At 42.2% G+C, this 12,463-nt stretch overlaps 1 long non-coding RNA gene across 1 annotated transcript; it reads right to left on the reverse strand.

Annotated features, from left to right (window-relative positions):
• Nucleotides 1–1,931: 1,931 nt before the first annotated feature.
• LOC113007830 (uncharacterized) lies at nucleotides 1,932–5,785 on the reverse strand. The gene is made up of 3 exons (XR_003269958.2): nucleotides 5,669–5,785; nucleotides 4,991–5,183; nucleotides 1,932–2,258 (listed from the first exon to the last, which is right to left on the reverse strand). It is a non-coding gene; the product is annotated as an uncharacterized LOC113007830 (long non-coding RNA).
• Between the last annotated feature and the right edge of the window lie 6,678 nt (nucleotides 5,786–12,463).

Below are 12,463 nucleotides of genomic sequence, written 5' to 3' on the forward strand. Positions count from 1 at the left end.
GTTTGACTAAGATTAATGCCTTCATGATATATTTCACAACCCAAGCAAGGAGCAAAAATATTACTGGAAACCAGTTGTTGATTGAAAGTGGCAGGAAGTACCTGTACGCATTGTGTCAGATACATAAACACAGTGAATTAACCCTTAAAACAGCCACATAAATAAGCCCTCTTATCACTGCACCCTCTGGCATGGCGGTAAATAGGTGAGAAACCGCCATCTTTTCCTTTTCGCTCCCTCAAACTCGAGCACACAGACGGTTTCTCACAATATCCTGTTTCCGATCACTGCCTCTTTAACACTGGATCCCCCTGCACTCGGCCAGAGGCGAGGAGGGAGTAACAGGCGGGCATGAGAGAGACTGCCTCTGAGGGTTCACAGGCATCAGCGAGGGCAGCCTGGGCATTGTTTGTCTGAGTGGTTTATGTCTGGCATGTGAGCAGAAATCACTGATGGTTCATAGTCAAAATAAACACTCCTGTAAATCACCTTTGATTAAACCCTGTTCAGGTACTGATAGTGTAATGTTACAGACTGTAAATATAATATTTCCTATAGTTTTACTTAGAAATGTCAGGACTCTTACAGAAAGAGGTGCATTAATGTTATATTACACTTTAGATTGGATCATGAAGACTTTAAAATCAGTTGTAGACCTAGGAAAAGGTAAATATTCTCTTAATTGCTATGAATGACATTCACGGCTGTTAACTGAGCTGTCTTTAGCATTTTATGGCTCAACAGCATCTGTTTTTTTTTTGTTTTTTTTAAAGTCTTGTTTATTATATATGTTATGATGACTTGGACACAAACGTAAGTGCCAGACACCTGTTGCATAGTCAATTTTTCCATGCTTCCCATAGATATGAACCCAATAAAGACTTTCCTGATGAGTTTATGCACTCAGATACTCATGAATAAAACATTAGGTCCATCTGACAGTCAATTAAATGTCAGAAAGCCGGACTAGCCTCTATAGCTAGCTGTTAACCTATCCAATGATAGGATTTTGCTGATTATGGTGTGCTTCTGTGTCCACAGACACACTAACATTAGCTAACATTAGACAGAAAAAAAGATAACTCAGGGCTGGATTTGATTATGAAGCACTAAACAATCCCTCTCTAGCCTTTATTAGAAAAAAAAAACATGCTTTTTTACTGGCTAATGCTATGAATTTTCTAACGTCATCAAATGAACATATTTTTCATGTCTGTGTACGTCTGTTTTTACACCCACTAGTTTGAGTGCATAACTGTCTTCTTACTATCAAGTGCTGCTACATGAACAGTTTTGCCATTTGTTTAGGAGGGCTTCATTTCATCTGGTAAATGCTAATTTACCTTTCAAGCTAAATATTAGCTTACAATCTAATTTTACCTATCATTAGCTTCCAAGCTAATACAAACAAATAGCTTGATACCATATGTAAAAGCTAACTGGCTAACCCTAGCATTAGCAAAATACTATCTGAAACCACATCAGTTGTCAGTGTTTGTTAATGCTATTAATTATATGAAGATTTCAAAGGTAATGTTAGCTAATGTTCCTCACTGTTGTTATTGGGAGTGGGAAAAAATGAGGGATAATCCTTCCTGAGTCCTTTATATAGCAACCACTAAATGACTGGGATTAAAGCGTGTTCAATGCTTATGTAATACATGCTTAATTTGGATTTTTCCTTAAAAATTTATTTTCCTTAAAAAACAAAAGGTGAACTCTACCTGCTGAACCCACCTGTCTGAGAGTGTGTCTTCTAATCTGTTTTCAAAGCAAACTGCATGTATCAAACCTTCCTCGATTTACTGAGGAGCTAAATAAATATTTGAGGGGGATCAATGAACAGTGATGCTCTTCACAATGCTATCACTGTCTTGTATGTGCTTCATGCTAACAGAGCATTGTGGGTATTGTTAAACCGGCATTGTGGTCCTGTTTCTTTAATGTTTCTGTGATCAATCACAGGGGTTACAGTGCAAACAGCAACAGACCTGGAGTCAGAGCAGGCACAGCTTTCTACTTTACTTTCTATAAAAACCCCCAGCACAAATACAGATCTTAAAGAATCTGAGCACACATCACCTCCTACAATCCTGCAGCTATTACTGGAGGTTTTCACGTTGCCAAGCTTGTTTCACCTCAGTGACCCGAAGCAGAGAGTAAAACCAGCACCTGTTTCTCAGACCAATCCTCCTCAGTGCTGGAATCTTTCCTTCCCATGGAGATTACTGCTTCTGCAACTCCCTGATTTATGTTTCCTACAAGAGCTCAATAATAAAGAGATATGAGGGAGAGTGGGAGGAAGAGGAGAGGAGGAGATAGAGATGGGAGAAAGCAGAGGATTTCATGGTCAACAGGGCAAACACACACACTCACATACACAATGTTACACATGTTCACCCCACACAAAGTTCATGTCTGGTATTTACTGCTTCCTGGGTCTAGCAGAGCTAAAAGACTGTTTTATTGATCTCTTTGTGTGCACATTTGAGGCTTTCTCCATCATTAAGATGTCCTCTAAGGCAGTGAGAGGTGAAGCATCTGCATTAAAATGTCAGAAAATGTGAAAATGATTAATTCCTACTGAGATAATTCATCAGTTTTATCAGGTGCCAGCTTTCAGATGGAGTCATATTGGGCCACTGTGTATTTAAGAAAGCCACAAAGCCCTACAATAATACAAAAATAATGTCTTAAATCATTAATCATTCCTTATCCTCTTTGCTTCCTGAACAGGGATAATTCTGTTCATATGTGATGGTAATTCACCAAACTTCAGCAGACTGCATATAACAGATGAATGCAGCCAGTGTAATGCCACCTATAGGTTTGTGAAGTTATTGTGAAGTTGTGGTCAACCCAGAACGTCAGCCCATATTAAAGAGGCGGGGTTTGTAGCACCTGACCAATCAGAAAACTGTACAGGTCTATTGGCAGCAGAGCAGCTGGTAAGAGAAAAATAAGGGATTAAACACATAATACAGACTGAATACCTCACAGCAGCAGTGTGTGTGTGTGGTTTAACAGCTTTAAGACTGGAAAGGAGCTGCATTAATAAAGTTTATTTGAAGCCAGGAGGAAAATTAACACGTCTCAGTGTCACAGCTCTATAATTAAGACACAGGAGAATCTGGCAGATTACAATTTTTATACCATTAACATAATATGTAGATGTGTGCAAGACAGTTTTATTCTTCCAGCTGCTGCCCTGAAGGCTTCGCCTGCGATCAGATTTGATATAAAGTCCGCAGGTACAAACAGTTTTCCTGTTTTAGGAGCATATATTAATTCTTAAAGAACAATAAAAATGTTTTAAAGTTGCCGTTAATAGAAGAAAAAAAAAGCAAGAATAAAGTTTGACTAGGAATCTGTATTTCTTACTGATGCTCAACAGATAAAGACCAAGACTTTGGACCCTCTTACTATCTGCACGCTGATATCAGAGGGGGTGTCACAAATGCAGACTCTGTTCTCCATGTAAGGATCAGAATATAGGTTTTAAGCTGTCAGTCATGCAGAGCTACTCTAGTGGAGTCCAAGAATAAAAATATTAAGCTGGAATTGAGCTGAATGGATCCACCTTAAAGCTGAAATGATGGCACTAGTACACTTGGACATGAAGGAGCAGGTTTAATAGGATGCATCCAGCTTGTTTGTGGCAGCAACACTTATCTGTGAAAGGAGTGTTTAAGCTCAGCTTTATTGACTGAAAGAGCCTGAAGCTGCCATAAAAGTCCACGACTACCACTCCTGCTAGTACTGCTACTACTGTGACTACCACTATTACTGCTACTGCTGTTTTATGACCGAGCCTGCAGGTTGTAAAGTTACTGCTGTTCACATACACAAAAAAGATGTGTGCTCAAACACACGCACACACACACGCACACACATAGAAGTCCAAGGGGAGATGTGTGGGTGGGTGTCACACCTGGTCAGGTAAAATCCACCTGGCTGCTCCCCTCTTCTTCACTTGTCGTTCACCCGGCGGCTGTGAAGCGAGCAAGGTTTCCCCCCCCGCTTTCTTCAACCTTTTGACCTCTACACTGATTATGAAACCACATTTACACACAAACATTTAAAGCATTCCTTAGACACAGTAAATTTCTCACACACACACACACACACACACACGCCCAGCCGGCCCTGCCAGAGGCCGGTAAACTGCAGTGTTTTTGTTATTCATGGACTTGGACAGAGCAGCAAACACTAACCAAGGCTGAACTGTTTGGACAGATGTGCTTCAGTCCCTCCAGCAGACACACACACACAAACCCTGGGCTACCAGCTGACCCCCACAACCTTGACCTGTGACCCTCAGAGACGGTCTGGCTCTATTTTCAGACCAACATTTGAGCAGTGTGACACATAGAAGTGACATGAGCCTGTTTTCCAGCTCAGGGAAGGTGGACCTTATCCTCTCGTTTTAGCTGATGTAGATTTGTTCATGAAAGTCCGATTTCAAGTCATCAACCTTTGGGAGAGTAAGAGCCAAAGTCCCGGGTGGGCTGTAGGTGGAAGCCTATCCATTCATTTTCTTAACCGTTTAACCCTTGTGTCTACAAGGTTGGCTAAGCTGGTTGAACGTTGGTGTAGTTTGCTGTGTTGTGGCTAAACGTTGGCTGATTGCTGGCTCGGTGTTAGCACAGTGGCCATACTTTGGTTCAGTGTTGCGATTCTGGCACAGTTAGTTAATTTTCATGCTAAATACTGTTGGAGTACTATTTCTACTTGCTTATTTCATGGGCTGTTTGGGATGTCTGTGGCCTTAAAATGCTGATTACCATATAAACAGCCAAAGCACTGAAGCTATGAGGCATTCAGGACTGCCCTAAAATTAGAGCTATGAAAGGCCCAGATTTTACTCTGTTTCACAGATCAATAGGCTTTTACTACATTAAAGCTATTACAGCCTTTTCACTTGGTTCACTGTTGTCAGTTGCCAGTTTCACAAACACCCCCCCTGCTGTGAAATTGCCTCAGTTCCCACCTGTTAACATGAGTTTTCAGCCCAGTTTCCTCTTGTTCTCTGTGTCCTCTTCCCTCCCTGCAGGGATCAGATGGGAATGATGCCTCTCCCTGCTCCCAGCTCCTTAACGCTGCCGCTGAGTGATGGGAACAGGCGACGTATGGCTACTTTCTCATGGCTGTGAGGTTTCGGTGCTGCAAGCTCTCACACAGGCCTGCAGAGGTAGAAGCAGACACACATAAATAGAAGCAAAGCAGAGACTATGAGGAGCTGAGAAGGGAGGAAGAAAAGTATAATCTTGATACACTTTTCCTGTATTTTTTGAGTCAAGGTCACAGAGGCAGGAAGGTGCAGGCGAGGGTGAAACACTAAGATAAAATGCTTTGACATCACTAAAATATGTTATTTCACAACATAATACAATGAAGACTCTTAATTTACTTCAGAATCTGGGTCTGATATTTTTTTTGAGGATCAGAGAATAAATTTCATTTTCAGCAGGAAGGGAACAAATCTTTGTAAGAGCAGATGATAATAATAGCTACAGTAATGGTCAGCAGTAGTGACAGAGTGGGGTGGTGGAGAGGCAAAACATGAAGCTAGAGTTTGTTTGCCATCAACACTGCTCCGTAAATATCCATATGAATTAAAAACGTGACTCCTGGGTCTGAAAATGTGCTTGGTGAGTTTATTAAATACCTGCAGCTTCATGCGATCCACATGTGCATCTCTGAAGTGGGAGGCACAGCCGTGCTTTGTGACTTCACAGAGAGAGGATCGTCAGGACCTAACCGCCTACACCTGAGAAAGGTGTCCCGTCTCACACACAGTCACACCTTTAACGATCTGTCATTTGTTAGAGAGCCGTTGTCCTCGTGTTTTGAAGATCCGTCACAGCTGTTAGTAAAGTTTTGAGCTGGCTACCAAACTGGTTATTATTATTCTTTCACTTTTTCCTGTTTAACTTCATACAGGGACACTTGATAAGCAAATAAATATTGTGGTTACCGTGTTTTTACCCAGCTCAAGACACACTCTCACCCTCGAGTGGATGTTGGAGGACAGCTTTGTTTGTGCAAAACAGATTAAAATCCTTTTTTTCCATCAGATCTCGAGAAAGTCGTGCTTGCCTTTGCAGCTTTGTTACTGGACGAGTGTAACACACTGAACGCCGGGCTTAGCAAATCATCTTTTGCTCTTTTGGTCCATAGACAAAAGATCACATTACTCCAAGGTTTGCACTCGTGTAGGATCCCTGTGTATTAGAGTCGAGTGTAAAATGGTCGTGCACCTGCATATGCGATAGAAGTGCTGTGCTCGTACACTCCTGCAAGATCCTAAAAGTCTCCTAAAAGTCTGCATCCCAGTAAAGAGTCTGAGTTCCCAGTGTTTTAGGGAGCAGATAATAACTTTTTTGTAGATGTACAGTTGCACCTCTAGACTAAAGGTCCAGGTGAAGGTATAGATAGGATTTAAATGAAGAGCTCAAGCAGGCGAAATATTAAAAATCAAGCCTTTTAATTCAGCTGACAGCAAAGTTCAAACAGATAAACTGAAAAACAAGCCGAGGGAGCTCATCAAAACACTTTAATAAAGACACAGGTAGGGAACAAGGTACAATTAAAAGCAAAGAAGAGGTGAAGACATTCAGAGAGTAGGGAAAAACAGGAAGTAAAACTGGCCCTCCCTGAGCCTGGTTATGCTCAAGGTTTCTTCTTGTAAAAAGGGAGTTTTTCCTTCCCGCTGTTACCAAGTATTTGCTCAAAGGGGCCCGCCTGATTGTTGGGATTTTCTCTCTATTGTAGGTATAAAACTGAACTAAATTAGTGCGTCGCCTGCTAGAATAAGTTTGAGGCCCACAGAGCTGGAGTAACACACCTTCAGCGTACACACACACACACTCACACACAGACCGCACTTTTAGGCCCACTTAGTGCTCCAATGGGCACATCCATCTCACTCTCTCGGCACACACCGCTAACACGGACCCTCGAGTGGACAGCTCTGTTTGTGCACACCAAAAACAAAGTCCTATCTCGCTCTCTCTCTTTGTTAGACTCAGGGTGAGAGTTCATTTGCTGAAGAAAAGCGGGGTCAGATGCATCGATTTGGCCTTGTGACCGAGCGGGGAGGAGGAGGAGGAGGGTCTGCAGGCCTGACCTCTTCGTCACTGTTGCAGTTTTTGCTCTGAGGCTGAGGTGTTTACTCAAGCAGTGGGGGAACACGAGGATATCAACTTACCCCTCTGCTCAACTGGGAGCTAACCAGGCTTCCTATTCAGGCCGCACTGTCAGTCAATATCTTCCTCTATTCATACAAAGGTCAGCGGGCAGATCCCGGGGCAGCGGGGCCGGCCGGCGCTGAGGCCCGCGCTCTGTTTGTGTGGTAACCCCACTGCTCTCAGATAGAGTCCACCGAGAGGGGCTTTAAGTCCTTTTTAATCATTTCTTTCTGATTTATTATAACCTGGGCCGTAACTCGATGGAGCCGGGCCCTCCTCCTCCTCCGGAGATCTGAGAAGGTGTTGACACGTCGAAAAAGAAAGAAGAAAATGAATCATTGCTGAGTCTGAGTTTCTCTGAATGTTGTGCGATTGTTGACGAACACATGGCAAAGGACACGCACAGTCGGCTGCGCTTTGATGTGGAGCACATGCGTTTTACATTTAATCTGATTGCAGTGTCACTCTGTGTGTGTGTGTGTGTGTGTGTGTGTGTGTGTGTGTGTGTGTGTGTGTGTGTGTGTGTGTGTGTGTGTGTGTGTGTGTGAGTGAATCAAAGGGAGACGAGGCTTAGCCCGGGACACGGTGGGTGACCCTGACAGTGTGAAACGCAACCTGACAGGACAACAGGGAGGGTATATTACCACAAAGTCTCCACAGCATGTGTGTTTCACGGTGTATTTTTGTTTCACTCTGTGTGTGTGTGTGTGTGTGTGTGTGTGTGTGTGTGTGTGTGTGTGTGTGTGTGCGTCTGCGTGTCTGGTCACTGCAGGACATAGCTCACCCACATCTGAGTGACAACACAAACAATGATAGCAGGTAACAACACATCTGCAAATCAAAGATCTCATAACGGGACTTCAGAGTGGGAAAGTTAGAGCAGAGGACTTCTCATCAACACACACACACACACACACACACACACACACACACAACTGGGAATTCGCTGGTAAAGGCTGCCCTCCAGTGGAGAAACAGGTGCACTATCTTGTCAACTATTCGGTTTTTAAAGTCCTGCAAACTAAATCTTTATTTCTAAATATTTTTATGGAAGATTCTCTTTCAAAAATTATTCATTTAACTTTTATAAACACTCATAAGAGTCATGCACATCCTTGGTTAACATAGGATGGACGGCGGATCAAACAAATTGAGCCGTTCTACATAAAATGAGACAAATCTGAGAAGAGCTTTAAAAAAAAGTAAAGAAAAAAAAGCATTAATGAAACTAGGCAAAACGGTACCTTCATACTGAGTGCGTGAATATATTTGAAGTACATATCAGTGGGATGAAATGCAATTTTTCTGGCATTTCTGATCCCTCGTAACCTCGTAATAGGAGCTAGCCAGATTTTCAGGGTTGAAAAACTCATTTAAGCCGTGTGGGATGGATGGTTACTCCGAACAAGTCAGTTCATATGAGACGGCTCCTTCACAGGAGCAAACTTTTAATACCGGCTTCATCTTCTGGCTGTGGCTTCCTCTGGGTTAAAATAATTTTCTGATTAGTCCTGAAGTAGTTTTTTTTTAAATCCTCGAAGGACGTTGATCTCTGAGGGTTTCGGGATCAGTCTGTTCAACTTGGGATGATTTTCTTTTGCCTCTTTTACTTATTTTACTAAACTTTAGATCAGCTTCTGTGATGCTTTTGTTTAGATATTGACTTTTTGGGTCCATTTATGAAACAAAACAAATCAGATTATGAATAAAACTGTAACTATATCTATCCACAGCAACGAAACACAGACAGATAAGAAATCAATGGATAACTTCCACCCGCAGCCTTGTTGATTATTTGATAATTTATGTAAGATTCAGCTGGTCACTCTTTGCCATAACATTCGAGCGGTATGGAGATGATCTTCATCTTCTTCATTTTTTCTTTCTGATTTGTACATTTACTCTGGAATGAAATTTGAATGTTTTCTACCCTTTATCTATAATTTTTATTATCTTTCTTGGGCTTTTTTGTCGCTCCGTGATCTTGTCCTCCTCTCCCTGAGGGGTTTCCATCTGCCATCAAGACCTGGACTTGGTTCAATGCTGTGTAGGAGCTCCAAAGTGCAATCAGTGTCTTTGCTGTAAATCAGAAACACTCCTGGTCCTCGTCTGATTGGATCCCAATCATCTTGAAGCACAAACGAAAGAGAATAAACACATTTTATGAATAAAAATGTTCAGAGCCACGATATGTGGAAGAGAACAGGATGGCTTTTATGTGGATGTTTTCTGATCTTACTGACTAATGCACATGTTTCACCAGCACTGCAACATGTGGAGGTAACGCTGGGGATATTTTGGTAAAACCACCCAAAATCGTACCCCTAATGACATCATGATTTTTCTAAATTGCTGCAAGACGTTTTCCTGACTTTCTTTGGAGAAGTATTTTATGTTGGAGCAGCTCTGAGAACTGAGTGCATAAAATATAAGATTTCTTTATGCCTCGGGATCATTTGAGCACTTGTTATCGGCTGCTGTAGTTCGCTAAGGTGAAGCTAATCGATACAGCCGGAGTTCACAACTACAGGCATCTCATTGTGGTTTCTAAGGAAAGGTAAAGGTAAAAAAAACTCAAGAAGAATGGAGAGAAAACCCTGATTAACAGACAGTCTGTGGAAACTGGGAACTATGAGGATGTGGACACATTTCAACAGAAGCAAAACAGTAAAAAAAAATCTGGACATATGTGAAATGTTAGTTTGTGCTATCGAGTAGAAAAAATGCAAAAAGGAAAATTTTCTGTTAAAAAAAACCTCTGTGATAAATTACTGACAGACAGTCTGATTACAGCTAACACAACATAGAGTACAAAATCAGTTTCTTAGCAGCAGGTTAGAGCTGAGCATAAAAAAACATGTTAATTTCACTGAATTTAGCTTTATGGCTGCTGCCATGTTATCAGTGTTGTTTTTGGTCAATAATAATTATCTGTTTATTAATTATCTGTATTTAGCAATCAATAGCAACAAAATTCTACCATTGAGGCTTCTGAATGTGGAGTCCAGAAACCCGTGCATGACATCACAGCTGCTGTGGCTGCTGACGTTTTGGGTGATTGAGGATTCGAGCTGCTGGGCCCACTGAGTCATTTTATGAAGCTTCAAAATGTTTTCAGACTCTTATTGTGAAGCCATGCTGCTGGAATAGATGCAGTATGTGGTTTAGCACTGTCTTGCTGAAATATGCCATACCTTCCCTGAAAACATGTCTTCTCAATGGGACGTGTCTTTCAGCACTGATGGTCTTTTTCCAGATGTGCAACCTACCAACTCCACAGGCACTGATGCAACCCATTACTATCAGAGAGGCAGGGTCCAGAGGACGTGTTGTCCACGTTCAGAGCATTTCAGACTTTGTAGACACAGTTTTCTTTTTGTAGCTTGATGAACCTCTTCCCATTTAAGCCCACACCGAGTAGCAGACCTTCAGACTGGTTTCCTCAGCACCGTGACAGATAAAAACTATCAAAGACTCTTCTCTCTGATTTAAACTCATCATCAGTGTCCTGGTCGCTGTGCAAAGCTTCTTCTACTGTGTTTCCTGCTGCTAAATCTGTTCAGGGTGATGTTTGTCCTGAGTTTGTCCAACACCTCCATCCCTCAGTGTCTGTCACAGAGGATCCCTGTTGGGTCGTTTAGCCCTCTTGTATCTTTGGCGTTCCCGGCTCCGTTTGTGGACCGACGGGAACAGCTGCTGCTGGCTCTGATCAAAGCAGACTGGGGCCTGAGCACCGTCAGTCCCTGTGTTCAGCAGGGCCATTCTGTTTGGGATTATCACACCTGTGGTTCAGGGATTAATCCCAGCAGAGACATGGGAACCAGGAACAAGAGGCTCCCGAGAATGGCTGCACTACCTGAGTGCATGCTGGGAGTTTGGCCCCATAAATTGACTTTTTCATTTAATGATCAGTTGATTGTTCTAAATTAGTTTGGATCTAACTGATAAAGAACATTTTCAGGGAAACTGCAGAAACATGCAAGTCTGAAACTGAATAAAGTGTTTGTCATAGCCTGTATTTAAAAGATGTAACCTGTGTGACATCACCGAATGGTTTGTGAGGTTGTGCGTTTGAAGGCTGAGCGTTTTGGCTCTCAGCTTTTTGAAACCAGAGGTCTGCAGCGTCTTTGGGTCTGAAAAGTGAAACCAATGCTTTAGACTTGCAGTGTTTCCAATGACCAGCAGGGGGCGTTTCTGTCTAAATCTATGGGAGTCTGAAAAAAATGTACCTCCTTCTCACCCAGCTTATAACCTCAGTTATTTCCTGCTCAGTCATTAATTTTAAGTCTTAATGAATGCCATACAATTTTTATTTTATAAATTCTGATCATATTAGAGGGGAAAGGAGGAGAAACCAGAGCAAACTAGTGCATGCTAGTTGGCTAACAGCAACTGAAGTTTCAAAATAAATGCCAGGGGATTGTTTGCTACTGAAGTATTCATGTTGTTGTTCCAGACAGATGAAAAAAACTAAATAAAACTGAAAGAATGCCAAAGAAACTCTACATATATGTAACAAATGTCCATAAAAAGTAAACACAAGCCAGCTTGAATTAATTCAGTGATGCACGGATGCGTTTCAATTTTAAAGAATGACACAGAAAACACTCAGACCTACTTTGAAACAATCATTCGTGTCTAAAAGGAACTGCATTGAACATATTTCAGGTCTTTCGGTGTCGTGATTCTTCAGCATGTCGCCGTCCACTCACTGTGGAGACGAAATAATGATCTAAATGAATGGAAATGTCATTGACTGAACACATGAGGTCTTTACTAGTTTGGTATTTGCTAAAGTCTGACCTCCGACCTTTGAGCGTGATTCCAGCGGCGTCATGTGTCCACACACGATCAGGCCGAGCGGAAAATCCTCTCCTTGTTTGCTTAGCTTGTTCGACTGTTTCCCGCTCTGTTCCCTGTGAGCCCGTCTGTCCAACAGCTTTAAGTCCTGGCTGGCTTCACCCTCCACCCCCCACCCAGAAGGTCAGGCGTCTGAACCCATCACACACACACACACGTATGTAAAAACACACCAAATACCACTAATGCCACTTGTGCAGCAGCACCTTTTCTCTCACATTGTTTGACAAACATGGGCTTAACCCTGTAGGACCCTTAGAGACACACACTTCATTAAAGCAGCCACAAAGGCGGCATCTTAAAAACACTCTTCATTTTTCCCAATTTACCTCGCAGCTGCAGACGAGGGACAAATTAAAGGAAAAACTTGAACTTTTAACCCTACAGTGAGGAGATTCGGTGTCTCTTGCAGG

Source organism: Astatotilapia calliptera, chromosome 16, assembly GCF_964374335.1.
Source record: "Astatotilapia calliptera chromosome 16, fAstCal68.1, whole genome shotgun sequence".
Taxonomy (NCBI): domain Eukaryota; kingdom Metazoa; phylum Chordata; class Actinopteri; order Cichliformes; family Cichlidae; genus Astatotilapia; species Astatotilapia calliptera.